The sequence below is a fragment of the Rhodnius prolixus genome, unplaced genomic scaffold, assembly GCF_049639745.1.
Source record: "Rhodnius prolixus isolate KJV_2025 unplaced genomic scaffold, Rpr scaffold_1, whole genome shotgun sequence".
Classification (NCBI taxonomy): Eukaryota; Metazoa; Arthropoda; class Insecta; order Hemiptera; family Reduviidae; genus Rhodnius; species Rhodnius prolixus.
Window position 1 is genome coordinate 26,850,938 of NW_027411581.1, and position 17,827 is coordinate 26,868,764.

Sequence of the window (17,827 nt, forward strand, 5' to 3'; positions counted from 1 at the left end):
GCTTTGTCATGTCCAAATGTTGATGCAAAATATTATGTACCCGTTCATTCGAGATGCCCACAGCACTAGCAATCTCACGCACCTTCACTCTTCTGTCATCCATCACCATATCATGGATTTTATCAATGATTTCTGGAGTAGTAACCTCAACAGGGCGCCCAGAAGGTTCAGCGTCACTTGTGCCCATATGGCCACTCCGAAAATTTTGAAACCACTTATAAACTGTTCTAATCGAAGGTGCAGAGTCACCATAATGTTTATCAAGCTTCTCTTTAGTCTCCTGAGGCGTTTTGCCTTTCATAAAGTAGTGTTTAATCAACACACGAAATTCTTTTTCGTCCATTTTTTGAAAATCACTCGACTTCCTCGATTCAAACGAATGCCAAACACAAAGAAATAGACCGATCTGGCTGAAACATGGTGTGTGTTCTTCCAAGAGATGCTGCTAACTAAACATAACCTCGATACGCGCCAGTAGTGCTATCTCTCTGACTTTGCATGGACTTTTCAAACGACCCTCGTACAGGGTGATCCATTTAAAACGCACCAATCGCTAATAACTCGTAACACTTTTTTAATAAAATGTATTCATACGTGGGATTCGAACTAGTGATCTCCCACTTACAAAGCCATGCCCTTGATCACTAGTCCAACATCCTGGCAAGATATTTTTACCGTAATCATAGGTCAACAAGTCTTGCGTACGGGGTACATTAAAATGATGTGATGGTTACTTTTATTTGATGATAAAACAAATTTATCCTGATTCTCCCATAACCATTACATTCTCTAAATTCTTTAAAATCTTCAATTATTATTATTTTTGTTCTTTGCGTCAAAATAATATTTTTTTTTTTGCAGTCAGAGGATCACCCAAAACGTGTATTTCTGGGTGAAAATTAATATTGAAAACCGATCACGAATAGATAAAATTGTAAATTTGATTTTAAATATCTCAACTAATATTAGGGATATCGAAACAGGGTTAACGGCATTTTTCACAATTTTTTATGCAGTTTTCGTAATCATTGTCAAAACCAGTGGTCCTAATAAAACCTTAATTAGGTTTTTGGCCGTAACTCCGCCAAAAATAAAGATACAGCATCGGGAGTGGAAAATTTGAAAACTAGAGCAAAAGAAACATATAGTTTACTATATGGGTTTTTTCGAAATTCCGCTTTCCTAAAAAGTTATTAGCGATTGGTGCGTTTTAAATGGATCGCCCTGTATACCTCTGAGTTATTTTCGCAAAATAATTTGTGGCTTTAGTACTGGCTGGGAAAGCATTGTGACTGCATAAAAAGTTTTTAAATTGAGTATTAATCAGAAATGCAAGTCTTGCGAAAAAATCCAATGTTAAGATCAAAGCGTCAACGTCTAAGATCACTTGGTGCCGTCTCAGTGAAATGTCAGACTGCAAATTGTGATCCCTTTGTACTATCAAGAGCTAAACGCTTCCTTTTGATTCGTTTAGTAAATGCAGTTTTGCTGCACTGTACTAATTTTAAATCTTACAAATGAAAAAGTATCTAAATTAGAAGTATTTGGAGAGAGAGGATCCAGTAAATGAGAGCGTTGATTGGGGGAAAAAAAGACGATAAAAATAAAGATGGAGATAAACCCATCCGTTCTATGATACGTTTTAGTCAGAGTTGAAGATAGATTGAAAGAGAATTTGATGAGGCATGAAGACCTAGGTGTTTAGACTATCCGGGATGTTCCTGGACGATTTCAAATGTATATTTTCTGAATGACACAACATTAGTACAAATGGGGCTCGATTTTGCAGGAACGGAGAGATCATATGGTTGGAGTTGGTGTAAGTAATCCTCAGTTTTCTGTTATTTTATTAACTGAAAATTTAATTTTTTCCCCGTTTTTTTCAAGATCTAGTCTACTGTGTTAGCCACACCATTCTTACAAGTGTATCCCCTAATTACTTCCATCTGATCTAAAAAATAACATTAGAAAATCCCTCTGTGCAAAATGGGAAACATATACATAACAACGAACAACAATAAAGGCACATTCTACACATCCGTCCAGCCATTCCTACCCAAAATGCCTTGGTTCCATAATTATAGCGAAAATAGAACTTATAATTAAATCTTAACCTTTTTAATACCATAAAAAGGTTTAAATTTAACCATAACTACTCACCCCCCTCACTATGGCTGGAATAGGAATCCACAATGCTCATGTGTTCTGGATCGTCTTCCCGATGCAAATCCACGTAACAACAAACAGCTTTGGAACCCTATTATTGCCTCAAAATGCCAACTACCTGCCAACTTATTGACGATACTAGCTCATCAAACCAACCAAATACACTTAGACATATACAATATCATAAAATCCATTATTAAACTATAGACACACCATTGATACAATACCAACAATAAAAACAAATTAAGAATAATAATAAAACAATAACTGCAACAGTAACACAACAATAAGTACATGATACATTTCACATTGTCGAATACATAATGTTACCCCATTACTACCCCATAACCTAAATAATTAATCCTTTAAACCGACATAACCTTTGACTGTTTGCTAAATACATAAGGCCGAAAAATAATATAGGCAATTAATATTTTGTTCATTTCATTTATTTTATTTATTTTTTAATTATAAACTAAACATTTTATTTGTTGAGTTTTAGAATGATCATTTTTATTAAACTGAGAAAAGCGGTTTTTGTAAGTTTAGGGTTGGTGTGAAAAATGTTACGGCCCAGTGAAAGCGACAAAAGCAACACTAAACTTGGTTATTGCAGTAGCAGCACTCGTCATCTAGTTGACAAGACATGTGACTGACTGCTCTCTGTCCTCCTTTCGCCACGAATGCCACGTTCGTTCGACCTAGCAGAGTATTACTTGGACTAACTCCAGCATCGCCTGTACGTTCCCTTTATGAACAACGGTATTTTGCAATGAATTACTGCAGCCGCACTAAACCCATACCGGTGTGTACTCTGCCAAATTTCATTTCTCAAATCTATTAATTTATTGTCTCCGTATGCAGCTAGTTCTATTGCTACCAAAACCAACCAACATGCTCCCTTTCAGTTCCAAAACATAAAAGCCCATGTCCGTATTCATATGAAGAACATTTTTCATTATCATCTATTTGAAAACGATATGTTATTTGCGTCTGATTTGATTAATTACTGTACACACTTTATGTTCCACTAGATTTTTATTTTTATTTTATTTTTAATTAGGTTTAATTTTTTTTTTTAAGCTACCATACCATCGCGTGTTTAAAGTTAAATTCCTGGCATTTTTATATATTTATAAAGTATACGTAATACATTTAGATTCTTTTATATACCAACTCCTTTTCGAATAAAATAAATATTAGAATATGGATCTGCTTGGAGATCATTCACTTCTTCTATGTTAATAACAGCATCTTGATAAATCTACATAAATTACCAAAGAAAACTGCCTAAATATGGACAACATCCCTTGTTAAACATGTTCTCGCAAATTTAAGATTTGGCTAGAGTCTGTTTATTGTATTAGCTAACTTATTCATATTTATAAACAGTTTAGCAGCTTAATTAATTATTTTGGTCATTATCATATGAGATTTGTGTAATATTTAATAAATTATTAAGACAACCGTAGGAAGTGTAAGTTTAGCAAACAAAATCCTTATTTACTGACGCACAGAGAAATATCTTATATTTGTTTAAACATTCAACTGAGTTGATATACACTTATGGGAATAAATTAAATTTAGTTCAAAGCTTTGCACTTACAAAGATTAAGAGATTTATTTAGCCAGCACTTTAATTAAAACGCGCACTTTTACTCCAGTAAAAACAAATTCAATATCAACACGAATTTTAATCTTATAATCATATTTTTCTGCAACCGTACAGTAGTGGGGGAAGTTTTCAAGACAAAGCAAGTACTAAAGGGGTATTGGTGACAATCCAGCGGCTCTATATAAAATATCCATTTAACTAATAAATTTCGGCTACCACATTTAATAATGATTTCATTACGGAGAATCAAGACAACTGTTACTTTATCAAAACTAGTGAATTTGAGGCATTTTTTTGGCTTCCCAGTTAAGCTTACCATCTAGAAAATCGAGGCTTTTTGGAAGAATTACTATTTATAAGAAATTGGTAACTATAAGAAGCGCCCAATGTCCACGGGCCGGGCGTTAAACAAGACCGGACGCGTATGTAATAAGATGACGCATTTTAAATTAAAAAGAAAATTGCAAAAAGCTAGTTTGATTGTTTTTGGGAAACGGTATGTAGTTTATATGTATATAAGTATACGCAAACATGTATGAATGCAATATGTACGCAAACAAACTTACAAATTTATTATTTTAAAAATTATTATTATTTTTGTATTAAAAGTATTGAAATTTATAACTTCAGGTGCGATTGCTCCTACCACAAGTAAATGTACTAACTGATACAATAACGTGATAAAAAATTATAATAAAATTTTTTAACTCATGCTCTTAAAATATTTGTTAAGAAAAAAATTGTAGTTTGTGACAGCTGGGCAGAACATTGGAACTGTCAGGTTGTGAGTGGTCGAATTCCCTTGACTCCCTTCCAATGAAACAATAGTTCCATTGTTCCTTAACGTACAAGGTGTTAGTTTCTAAAGAGAGATAGTCGAAGTTAGTTAGGGTAAAGGAAGTGATGCTGTAGGAAATAAGACAAAGTTAGTTATGTAAAAAGGATTATATTAGAGTATTGTGGAAGCAGCTAGATGATTTATCTGCGGAGAATGAACTCTCCGGTATTTTCGAAACCAAACCTTCACAAACAATTGTTTTGTGTTTTTTATAAGGAAATAAATTCCTTTTAGAGCGCGTTGATTAAAAATTATTCAATAACAAAATCGATTATATAATATTTTTCTGCAACCATGTAGGGAAGTTCTCATTACTCAATTAAAATCAGCTGTGTAATGCCCAACTTCCCACACTAATGGGGAAAAATTCCCATTAGTGTCACTTTCCGCACAAGTGAGTGGAAAAACTTTATTGTGCTTCCTTGATATAAGAAGTTTTGTTATTAACATAAATATTTTCTGTAAAACTCTAATAAGCTTATTAAAATTTATTTTATTTAAATAATTAAAAAACGAATATTAAAAAATAAAATAAAAATTGAAAGGAATATAGAAATAAAAATAATACTTTAATAAATAATTAGATATTTTTAATTATAACAGTTATAACAGTTACCTTATTGAAATTTAAAATGGATTCTAGTGATTCCTGTTTAGAAAACACTTCTCCATCAATAAAAGAAACAGCAGAAAATGTAAATAATTGTAATATAACAATAAATGTTTATAATAAATAAATTACTTTTTGTAGACTGTAAAAATGAAATTTTTAATTTTATTAGTTAATAAATGGTTGCAGAAAAAATATAATATTTAACTCTAGTGTAAAGTATTTTCCTCACACTCGGCAATTTGTACTTGCACTCGCATCGCTTCGCTCGCTCGTGCGTGCAAACCCTGCCTCGCGTGAGGAAAAGTACTACTTTCCACACTTGTTAAATAAATAACTATATGTAACAATTATCATTACTTCCGTTGAAGCAACGGCACAACCTGATTGGCCAAGATGTAAAGGAACCTATAAGTTCTAACTATAATATAACCTGTCTAATAGAATCATCTCTACCGTAAGGCTTGGGGAAGAAGTATTTATTAATGAACTGGCGGAAGACCGCACCCTAACAAGAACTGTTCTTTTTATTATAACGGCAGCAAGTTTAGTTTGGACCAGAATACTCCCTGCCTAATTTCTAGTAACTGCTTCGAAAGTCTCGAACATTCTTTCTTAAGTTGCTTTGCATTTAACAATTTTCGAAACACTTACTTAAATTCTATTCTTCCCAAAGACATTGAACTAAATGATACAGATAAGCTGATAGTTTATTACAATCATATCTAAAAGTTTTTCTCATAAAATTAATATTAATGCTTTAGAAAGAAGAAAATTTATGTAGATAAGTGGTGAATAGTTTTAATTTTTCAGAAAGCCATAAACAGTGCATTTTCTTCATTAATTTATTTATTTCTATTATCACTTCTCACATACACAGACGACACCGCCTTATTGTCTACTAATCATGATCCTGTAATAGCTCACAGAAATCAGCAATCTCATCTCTCCTCATTAGAACAGTGGTTCAAGAGAAACTAAGTCTCAAAACATGACCTTCACTCTTCGTCGCATTACTCTTCCTCCAGTCTTCTCTAACCTAACACTTCTACCAGTAGTGAACGTTGCCCGCTACCTTGGGCTTTACTTAGACCGAAGACTTTCTTGGAACCCCCACACTTGACTTAAAAGAACAAAACTGAACAGACGCTAGCGACTACTTAAAAGACTCTTAGACGATAGATCAAAACTCTCTCTGGACAACAAAAGACTTATACTTCTATTTTGAAACCCATCTGGACGTATGGAATAGAGCTGTGGGCTTCAACCAAACGCTCCAATCTCCAAAGGATTCAATCGCTACAATCTAAAATACTTCAAACTATCGTAAACGTTCCATTTTATGTCTCCAACCTGACTATACACACTGACCTTAACATTTCTTTTGTCACCCAAGTTGCTAAAACACGATACAGAAAACTCCACTTCAGCCTGCAATCTCATATAAAGCCTCTAGCTCAAAATCTTTCTTTTAGAACTCTTCCTGACAACCCGACAAGACGTCTTAAAAGACAGTGGCCTCGTGATCTCCTCCCAAGAGAAGAGAGTGACTAACCATGTAATGTTTTGGATTGTTACCACTGGATAACTTCTCCACTCGTTACCTTATCATTTATTACTCTATTCTATCATTGTTACTTATAGCGCTAACGCGCTGATTGTAGCATAATAAACGAAAAAAAAAATTATATTATATTCAGTTATTTATTTTCATCTCACACAGATCTCACGAGGCCCCTTTGAAGAAATATCCATACTGAAAGTTAATTATTTTATTATTGTAAGAGCCAACCACTGCCCCCAAAATATTACTTTAAAGAATGTTTATGTGTGTATGCATGTATTATGTTTGTATCTGTTCCCATTCTAACCCCAAATTTCAGAAAGAATCGATTTATCGAAAGGTTTTTTTTAAAATTTTTAGTGATTATTTCCGCAAAAATCTCCATTTTTATTATTTCAGTTTAAACATTTTCCCAAGAAAATTTATTCCAAAGCATTTCCGGAAGAAACGGGAGCCTCAGCATCCCACTAAAGTGCAATTTGAGCATAAAATATGGCACTGTCCACTGTAACTGTTCTGCGATAATTATTTCGATAATTTTCCACTGATTAAACAACAGCTTTCTTGCCGTGATAATCGATGGGGTGTAACTGGATATGCTAACTTACACTCAAACAATTAGAGTAAGTAAATGAATTATTAAACGAATAAGGTGTAATAAGTCAATACTCTTCCAAAGAGAAAATATTTACTTGATTCATTTAAATTATTTTAAGTACCTAATTAAATATTTACAACTGTATATTCAAATATAACTACAGCTGTTGTGTGAGCACTAAAACCTAACATTTATTTGTTTATTTAAGCAAAATTATCACTTAGATTTTATGACATTAATTAGAAAATTAATTTCCGAGTTAGAACCAAATTGCTCACCGAAAGCACCAGTTTTCGGAATAGTTTCGCAATTTTTCTAGCAAAAACTTAAGCTTAAAATTTGTTATAAATATAGAAGTTATAACTATTGCTGAAAACATTTTCGTAGGTCAATTGATTTTTATTGATTTTAGCAATTTGTAAGAGGCCAATTAATTTCACGTCGGTTCCTATGGTTTTTTCCGGCAGGTAAACTATCTTTTTACTATTATTTATGGTTTTGCTTACGCAATATATTGACAAAAAAGTAATATATTCCTATAGTTTGAAGACAATCGCATGGCGCTAGAGTAAACCCTGGAACGATTGCGGTTATTTTTTGTTTACTACCAGCCATCAGGTTGAGATTAACCGCTTTGTGTTGAAATTCTTGCACCAAAATTGATTTAAGGGGCAGCAATAGATGAGAAGGTGGTACTAATATGGGACAGTCTTTTTTTTACCATGCATATTTTGAACACTACAGAATTTAAAATCATAGACATACGTTATTTGTCTTTGTAAATTTGGAGTCCCGAGTGGATTACAGCAAGGAGTCTAGTGTTACACTGAAAAAGTCTGTCGTGGTGCCATATTGGGTTTTCAGAAAGTGTGGTCGTAATATGGGACACACATAATAATTATATTTAATGTTCCCGTTTCTCCATGAATTGTAAAAATAAGCCATAAATATGCCACAAAACTACATATATTTTTCACAATTATCGCACATTAAGGACAAAAATTAGGGTGTAGTCAGTTTTCTTTGAAATAATCTTTTTAAGCCCTTTATAGTACACTGTAGAAAAATAAAAATATTATAAGTCACTAGTTTCGTCCTCAGTGCCACTTTTCACACTTGTTCGGCAGACGATTAACGAGGTTGTTATATGGGACAACGCTGTCCCATAATACAATCATACACCGCGTACAATATAACCTCATTTTTTTTTTCCAATATACATTCATATTTGAAATCCATAATACTGGCATTTAAAACTCTCTACTTTCTACATTTTTAATGTCTAAGGGAAATTATTCTAATTTTCTTCGGTAGTAACCAAAAGCAGAGGAAAATCAACCTTAAGAAAACTTTTTAGCACTGACAAAATCAACACGGTCCTCTCTTGGACATAGCTGCCACTCGATTGACGCGCTGCCTTCTGTAGCAGACAATGCCTACCTAAAAGAGTAGTAAGGCACCAAAAACTAACAGATAGCACTACTGGTTTCACAAAAACAGGGGTGTTCCAAATTCCAACCCCGTCCCATATTACCACCTTCTCCTCTACGCTATTCTCAAGAAGATAGTTTTATTATTAATAATATACCCGGCAATATCTAGTTGAAAATGGAAGTTCCTATTAATTTGTAAATTACTTGTGGGCTGTTGAGAATTGCTGGGAAAGAAAGTCCTGTGAGTATTTTATTGTTAATAAAAAGTTAAGGATTAAAAAATTTAATACGGATTCAAAAGAGAAAAAATAATAATTAATTCTAGTTCTCATTCACCGTTTACACTCACTGCGTTAGTGCTTCAATATGAAATTAATTACAAAATAATTAATATGTTACTCGCTTGCCCAATAATTAATATTGTTTTCAAGGTGAAATTGAAACTCTGCAACAATCAAGAAACGAGGAGTAGGTGTATGGAACAAACTTGGCAGTTACATTATTTTGTTCTCTCTATTGGTGGGTTAGGGAACAAGACTTATCGGAAGTTGCTGGTAGCCAGCCGTCAGAAAGGTAGACGCTCCAGTCAACCTCCACCGGTACCTCTATTTAATGCTGGGACTTTGCTGTATTTTTTTTTTTTTTTTCTATTGTACGCCGGCCAATTAAATGCCCTCAACAAAACCCCTGGATAAACCTCTAGATTACTGGTTTAAACCCCTTAATTGGCTATAAAGAAGATAAAAGCTCGCTTCTCTCTTTCTTTTCTTTTTTTTAATGAGAAATTTTTAAAAAAGATTATCTTGAAAATTTTTGGTAACATCAAAATAGATAGACATAACAGTAATATAGAGAAAGAGGTTGCCTCAGTGGTTAGTGGCTAAAAATTACCTATCGTGTGTCCTTCCTATATTTTCTGATCAGCTAATCTTATAGCAGGGCAGTCGGACAAACTGCAAGCTGCAGCCTTTGTTGCAGTTCATGAACGTTTTGGTTCCGTTTATAAATTTAGTAAATAATGCTAAAAGTTATTTAAAAAAGTTACATTTGAGAAGTGGATGCAGAAAAATAATCACAAAAAATGGAAGATTTCTTTTTTCAAATATTATTTTGGGTAGCGACTGAGCCCCTCAAGGAGGCTAAGCCACTGTCAATTAGTCAAATTGAACGAAAGAGTTACTTCTTTACCTTATAATTTTAATTTTACAAGTGCAAATTATCTCTATTATTCAACTTTAAAACAATTGGTTTAGCAATTAATAATTTAATTATTATTAATTTAATACATGGCTTTAGATATGGCTGAGAAAACATAAACTTATCACTTTTAAATGGGCACATTTTGTTTAAAGTTTAATTCTTCAGGGACTTGTTATGTTTGAAGATCACAATGCTCATATCCGCCATTTTTAATATGTATTAACGTCCGATAAATGCATTTTTACAATTGAAATTTGTGAGAAAAGCGGTTAACCTTATTTGAAGAGTTGATTTCACCGACTTTTCGAATTAGTTTCAGAGCTATAGAGAATCGTTTAAGATTAAAAACCTGAACCATCTCTTTTCAACTCCAATAGACTAAAAATCACTCACATTTTGAGTCAAATTGATAAAACCTGTTTTTTTTTAAATTATTTTTTCAGCTTCAGGTATCAGCTTTTACCATCCAGCCAGCAACAATCATCCATCTCCTTGAAGCTGCGCATGACTACCAACTATTTACATCTACTCTAGCTAAATGGTAAACATTAAGAATTCGAACCATGAATCAATTTGGTAAAGCGTGCAAAGTAGAACTGGAGAAAGTGCTATCGCTCCAATTAGAATCGATTTCTACCCTCTCCAGAACCACGCTTACTTTCTTTCCTCTAACCACTAAAAACCCTTCCTCTAAGGCCATACACCTGCTTCTGATAGGAAAGAGACGGCTCGGCGATTTATATCAGAATTAGGCTAGTTGCCAGAACCACCAAACTCTACTTTCCAGCATTCGTCTTATATAATTAGCCACAAAACCTCAACTTATTTGAATATTTGTTTAATAAACTCTTTCCAGAAATCATTTTAATGAAATTTACGCTCATTTTGAGAATTCCATATTTTATTTTTATTTTTTTATCAACATTTAATCAATAGGTAATTTATATTCTTATAGTAAGTCGAACAGTTAGTTTTGAAGAATATTATTTTTATTTTGCTCTAGTTACTAGGGCTGAAAAACAACTTACGGCCATTCGTTGGAATTCCGATCACTTCTGGTCATTAGTTGGAATTCCGATCACTTCTGGTCATTCGTTGGAATTTTGATCACTTATGGTCATACGTTGAACACGCCGAAAAACTTCTCTTTTTTTTTTAAGCATCGACAACTGTGGTCTTTAGCGCTCCTCAACCTCTTCTACTCCACAAACAGGATTCACACTAGCTGCGAAAGCCAGTTATCTTGCCCAGTAAGGTATGGCGGAGCGCCAGGTTATTGAATAGGTTATATACTTCTTTTATAGACCATCGCTCCGGTAGTCAGTCGTCAAGAAAACGTATGGACTCATGTCTTTGAGCCTTTCAAATGACCATTTCAAAGAAAATTGAAAATGGTGAAAAACCGTAACATGGTGCAGTCGTAACAATAAAAAGTGAATTATGGACCCTTTAGGGTTAAATTTGAATTACTAACTTTACATCTATTACTTTAAAATCATTTGACCTGGAATATTGTCTTTGCGGTTAACTGGACGGTTATGCCCATTGCAGGAAAGCTTAATGGGTTATCCAAGCTGCTAGCAGATAAGCTCGTTTATTCGAGTAAAAATAATAACTGGAGAGTTAGTGCTAAATTTATGGCTCAAACGTTTAGTATTATTCTTTAATTTAGATTCAATAATTAACTTGCAGCATTCTTAGTGAATGAATACAGCCATCTATTTCGAGTAAAAGACGTCATCCTTTGATGCCTTAGTTTAAATGAAGTCACAGAGGAAGAGAGAATATTTGACATGGTAAAATAAGATAAAGTTTTGTAAATATATCTTAGAGAGAAACACAGAATACATTCCGAGCTTCCGTCCCAAAATTAGACACCAACCGTGGGAGATAAAAGTCGACAACCCGTATAATGCAACTCTCTCGTTTACTAAGTCGAGTGTACACTAGTTACATTAAGATATATGAGGCTGGGCTTGAAAGTGTATCAAGACGCACGTAGTCTTAATGTACCTCTTTTCATAGTCAACTTTTCAACTTTTCTTTGATTCAGTCTCCATTTCTTTGATTAGAGTTTGCTTTTTTGTTTTACGAACTTCTACTTTCTTTTGCCTCTAGTGAAAGTTTACCTAGTTTTCTTCTGTACTGTTTTGACAGTTTTGTGATCTTTGGATCCCTTTCGCTGAAATCATTTAAAAAGTAGCTAGGTGACGCCTAATGTATTTTGGAAGAGTCACTTTGTTTGGCACGACTAGAGGATAATTAATTTTTAAAAAGACATTATTAGTTCATAAAAATGAAAGTACACTTTGAAATAACTGAAATAAGACGAGTACACATTACAAAATTTTGCACATACAAATTATAGAACTTTTTTTTAATTTTTTTTTTTTTATTTGTTTATTTATTTTGCAACTGTATGCAGTACAATAAGCAAAAGAAATGAGGGTAAGGAAATGGCGTAAATACACGTGCACGCACATGTATGTGCGCCAAGAGGAGTGAGTGGAGTGATGGAAGCCGTTAGTTCGCCACGTTGGCAAGCCTACACAGCTAGGAGATCGGCGTTTTGTTGAGATGGTCCCGTGGCCACCGCCGTTTTAGTCTGCGCTGTGGATTTGAAGGAAGTGTTGTAGTAGACATGTTGTGGATCAGAGGGTTGTAATGACTGTGTAGATTTGAGTGGAGTTTTGTGTATCGAGATTTGGCTATTTCAGAAACGAGATGAATATTTAGATCAGAGTGTATAGTATGATTGGAGACGTAGAAGGGAGCGTTAACTACTGTTCTTAGAATTTTAGACTGTAAGGTTTGAAGTCGGTTGATGTTCGATTTTTTGGCACTTCCGTAGAGTTGTATTTCGTACGTCCATATTGGGGCAAGTAGAGCGGTATATAGTGTTCGTTTGTTCGTCAGAGTCAGTTTTGATCGTTTGTCGAGTAGTCTTTTCAACATTTTATACTACAGATTGAGGTCAGTCTCGTGTGTGGGTTCCATTTTAGTCGTTTGTCAAGATGTAGTCCGAGATATCGTACTTGGTTAGTAATTGGTACAGAAGTATGGTGGAAGGAGAGAGGAGGGAGAGTAAATTATAGAACTAAATTAGACAATTACGTATGTAATTAGACAATTACGTATGTAATTAGACAATTACGTAGTACAATGGCTAGAAAAACAAACATCTGTACAGCTTGTTAACGGTTAAATTTAAACTCTGTTGACGAAATCCTTTTATTTATATAAAAGCTGGTTTATTGTCATTATTATGTAGTTTTCCCTAACAGAAAATCTCCAACAAAAATGGCTAATAACGTAGTTTGTCTTTTGAGCTCAACCTAATAGGTAGAACCGCACTAAACGTTTATCTAACTTGTATTGTAATAATTCCTAAATTATAGGGTTGGCAAATAAGCTCGTTCGGTTTTTGAGGGGGGAATAAAAATCAATTTTTTTGATACACAGAATAAATTTTAATCAATTATACATTGACCATTCTTATTGGTAACTTCTTGCCATCTTTCCTCCAACTTCATTATACCACGTTCGTAGAACTTTATCGAAAGTTTTTCTGTTCATGGAGTTCTGCAACTATCAGAATAAATGATAATCAGAAGGTGCCAGGTCCGGTGAATACGGAGGATGAGAAAAAACATCCCAGCAGTTTATTCCGAGTGGGCAATGACGCATGCGGACTGGGTCGTCGTGGTGGGAGACGACACCTTTGCGATATGCTAATTCTGGACGTTTTGTGCGGATTACGTGGTCTAGTTGGGTTAACTGCTAGCAGCATGCAGTTGAATCAATTGTTTTGCCCGACAGTAACAGCTCATAATAGATGATACCTTTATAAACCCACCATACGAAGAGCATAATCTTCTTCGGATGCAATTCCGCCCGCAAGCTTGTTTGCGGCGGCTCACTGCAGTGCTTCCATAATCTTTTACGCACTACATTATCGTAGACGATCCATTTTTCATCTCCCGTTATCGTCCGCTTTAAAAATGGGTATTTTTTTGACGTTTCCGCAACGCATCGCAAATGGATATGCGAGTGGCTAAGTCATTGCGTCGGTTAATTCATGCAGTACCCAAAAATTGAACCGAGAAATGCATCCCAGCCGGCGCAAATGATTTTTGGAGCTCGTATAAGATATGTTAAGTGCTGTTGCTATCTCTCTCGCCGATTGGCATGGATCTTTATCGATTACGCCCTTGTCATCATCTGAATTAATCTCGGCCGGGTGACCGGAGCGGGGCGCATCATTAATGTAAAAATCTCCAGAACAGAAATTGACAAACCACTTTTGGCACACGCGTTCTGTTAGGGCATCATCACCATAAACACAACATATCTTTTTATGAGCCTCTGCAGCTCGTTTGCCCTTTTTAAAATGATAGAGCAAAATATAACGAAAATGCTCTTTACTTTCTTCCATCTTTACAGCTATGCAGCAAGCGCAGTAGCAATGTTTGTTAAACCGAAATCCATAGATTAACATAGAAACCTATCCATAGAAAGGTTAAGCTTAACATAATCTTTGAAATGAACAATCGAGTTCTGCGCTTGCGCCGAAAATAAAAAAGAAAATCGGAATGAATCTGTACCAAAATAAAAACCGAACGAACTTATTGGCCAAACCGATAGTTTCAATTTCTGAAGTCTGAATTTTTATTTCGAAATCTCATCATTTCGTTAATTTTGATGCCACTACACGGGCGGTGGAACTTAATTACCTTACAAAGGATGCTTCGAGTCACTGTCTCCGGAAAATTCCCCTTCCAACCCCCAAAAAACTTGTAAAATAATGATGATAAATATTTAGCCGGATAATTAGTTTAAAAAGGTTCAAAGAAATTTGAAAAAAAAATTGAGAGTGCTTACATGTGTATACAGGGTGAACCAGTAAGTATTGTCCATAGGCCTACTGTGTGTAATACATCTAAAGAGGAGTTCAATGACGTATTGGCCAACTTCATATTTTCCACTGTTCTTGAGTGACGTCACTTTAATTTTTTTTCTAAAATCATTACTTTTTCCAATAAAAATGTTATTACTCAGAAAGTTTTAGTCCGAATTCGATTCTGATGACACGGTTAGAAAGACAGATAAATTTTCTAAAAATTGATACCATTTTGAAGCATAAGTTATGCTCCAAACAGCCTCATTCTTCCTCCGAATGCTGGAAAAATAAAAGTAATCGAAATTTTTAAGAAAACTCATTAGGCCCTTACGTGATCATTATCAGACCTAGGTGCTGGCACTTTTTACAAAAGTTTCATTGTTTAATGGGCTTTCAAACGGTATATCATTTTCCAGGATTCCTTTTATCTTCTTATGAGAAATTACGTTTGTTTTGCAAGTATTCAATGAATTAAACAACTTGATAACTAACACTGTTGAGTGCTCGTGAGCATTGTAGTCCTTTAAAATGCTTTATTTGCGTATTATATTTTGAGTACAGTTTCTGAAAAAAAAAAAGATTAGAGCGGACTAGAGCTGTGGGGTTCAGCCAAACCTACAAACATACGGACTGTCAGACATTTCAATCAAAACTATTCCGACAGATATCTGACGCTCCTTTCTACGGTGACTAACCTCACTCTTCACAACGACCTCAACATCCCCTTCGTACACCAACTCGCCAAGATTAAATATCAAAAATTCCATATTGCTCTCTCCACTTGCTCCAATCCTCTAGTACAGTCTCTCGCCTCCTCTGACATTCCTGACAATCCTCCTCGCCAACTGAATCGCCAGTGGCCCCGCGACTTCCTCGCAGTCTGAAGGCCTAAAAATCATATCCTGTTATAGAAAGTGCTACCGCTGGGCAGTTTCGTTCCTCCTGCCTCTCACGCATCCATTTATCCTTCATTTTCCCTATTTACTTGTTGTATATTATATTATACAGATTGTAAATAACGAAATAAATTAAAACAAAAAATATATAAGTATATATTTCCACGTAAATTCTGGAATATAAAAAAATAATTCTGGAAATTAGAAGAGAAAATCATTCAGTAAACATTCACCGAATCTAAAAGTTCGTTTTAATTAAAAGCTGTTTTGCAATAAAAGAGAAGCCGAAAATACTGCTGACTAGTAATAGGCGGAAGGAAGATATTTGTAAAGGAAGTAGCCGTATTAGGTGCAAAGACTTCTAGTCCTAACCAATAATTCATATCTACACTTGCTCATGATATTAAGGCCCATTAATTCAGCCCGTAATCCTTATGCGAATGCATTTAGTTAATATTATGGTAATTGTTAGGATTCGCGAGGTGGGAAAACCATTTGCATCATAATGCCCCTTAAGTAATAAACATTCTAGAAGGGTCTAGAATTATTTTAACGCCGATAACTAATTAGTTCTGTTATTAATGAACTTATAAAGAAAGAATACTTAAAATTCTACCTTCATTTAAAATGAAAATATGCGTGCAAAGAAACAAAATTACATTTCTCTCATAAACGATCTTATTATTTTAAAATTCTTGTGCGTTAGTCAGATTGCGTAATTAAATTTTAAATAGCGTGATGGTTACAGTCAAAGAATTTAATAGAAGAAAAAATGAGTTTTATCATTATTTTACAGCAAGATTTTATTTATTTATTTTTTTAATTTGTTATTTACAACAACACAATTCGATACAAGAAGCCACTGTGATTATTAAGTAAAACTTAAAAGAGGATTGGTGGATTGGAGAAGTCATCCAGTGACGAGGCCACTAACCGAGTTCATTCTTCAGCTCTTCTAGAGACCACAAGGTACCTGAAACTGGAAATCTGCTCCTTCTTATGGCAAATACAGTTTTTGCTCGAAGTGGATCGTTTGGAGCGAATAAAGAACAGAGAAGTCGTGAATGCAAGGATTTTTTTTTTTTTTTTTTTTTCAAATAAACGTAGAAGTAGTAAAAGTTTTATAAATATTAAGGACTTTTTGTAACTAAAATTAGTTGCTACAGTGCTAGTTATTGAGTTAAATTGCTTAGAGTTAGAGCAATCTAGCGTAATGTTAAGCACGTCTAGGTAAACAAAGTAGCGGAGAGCAAGTTTTGAAATCGAATCGAACTTTAGTCTAAGTGACAAAACGGTACATAAATAAGTGAATTTTTAGTCTGTGTAAAATGAATTTCTTAGATTTAAAAATGTTCAGTGTGCCTAAAATTGTTGCAGTTATGAAAGAGTTATTTAAACAGAAGTTACATTAAAAGAAGTTCTTTTTATCAGTTGTTATAAGAAAGAAGGTAGATTTTTAGATATTCCAAATTCTTATCCAAAATGCGGAGTTTTAACTATAAATTAGATAAATTGAATACAAACTAAGTCCTTGGCAAATATGACTGATAAACAAGATTAGCTGGTACAGTGCATAAAATTAATTATTGACGAATGACACCTCATTCATGAAAATCGGTTCGCGCGTTTAGGCTGTACGTTGTTTACAAAAAAGGTAACAAGAACAAGAACAAGACCAATTTTTGAAAACGCCGTTTTTGCTCATTTTCAACAACTTTTTCTCGAAATCTATAAAATCTGGGTTGTTGCAAAAAATTACAGTTATAAAGGAGGATTTGCCCTATATTTTAAAGAAAATTTGGGAATTTTATCTTTTATACAAAAAGAGAAAAAAAAATTCAAAGTTGGGTGTTTTTCAAAGTTACGCTTTTTCGTGCACTTTTTGACGATCAACCCTTATACAACTGTCCTGCCGGACAGTTTTAATACATAGATTTCGGCTGGGTAATACATCCTTCGCTTATCTTATTAGTTATTAAAGTTTAAATTATTTATAAAGTTATGATT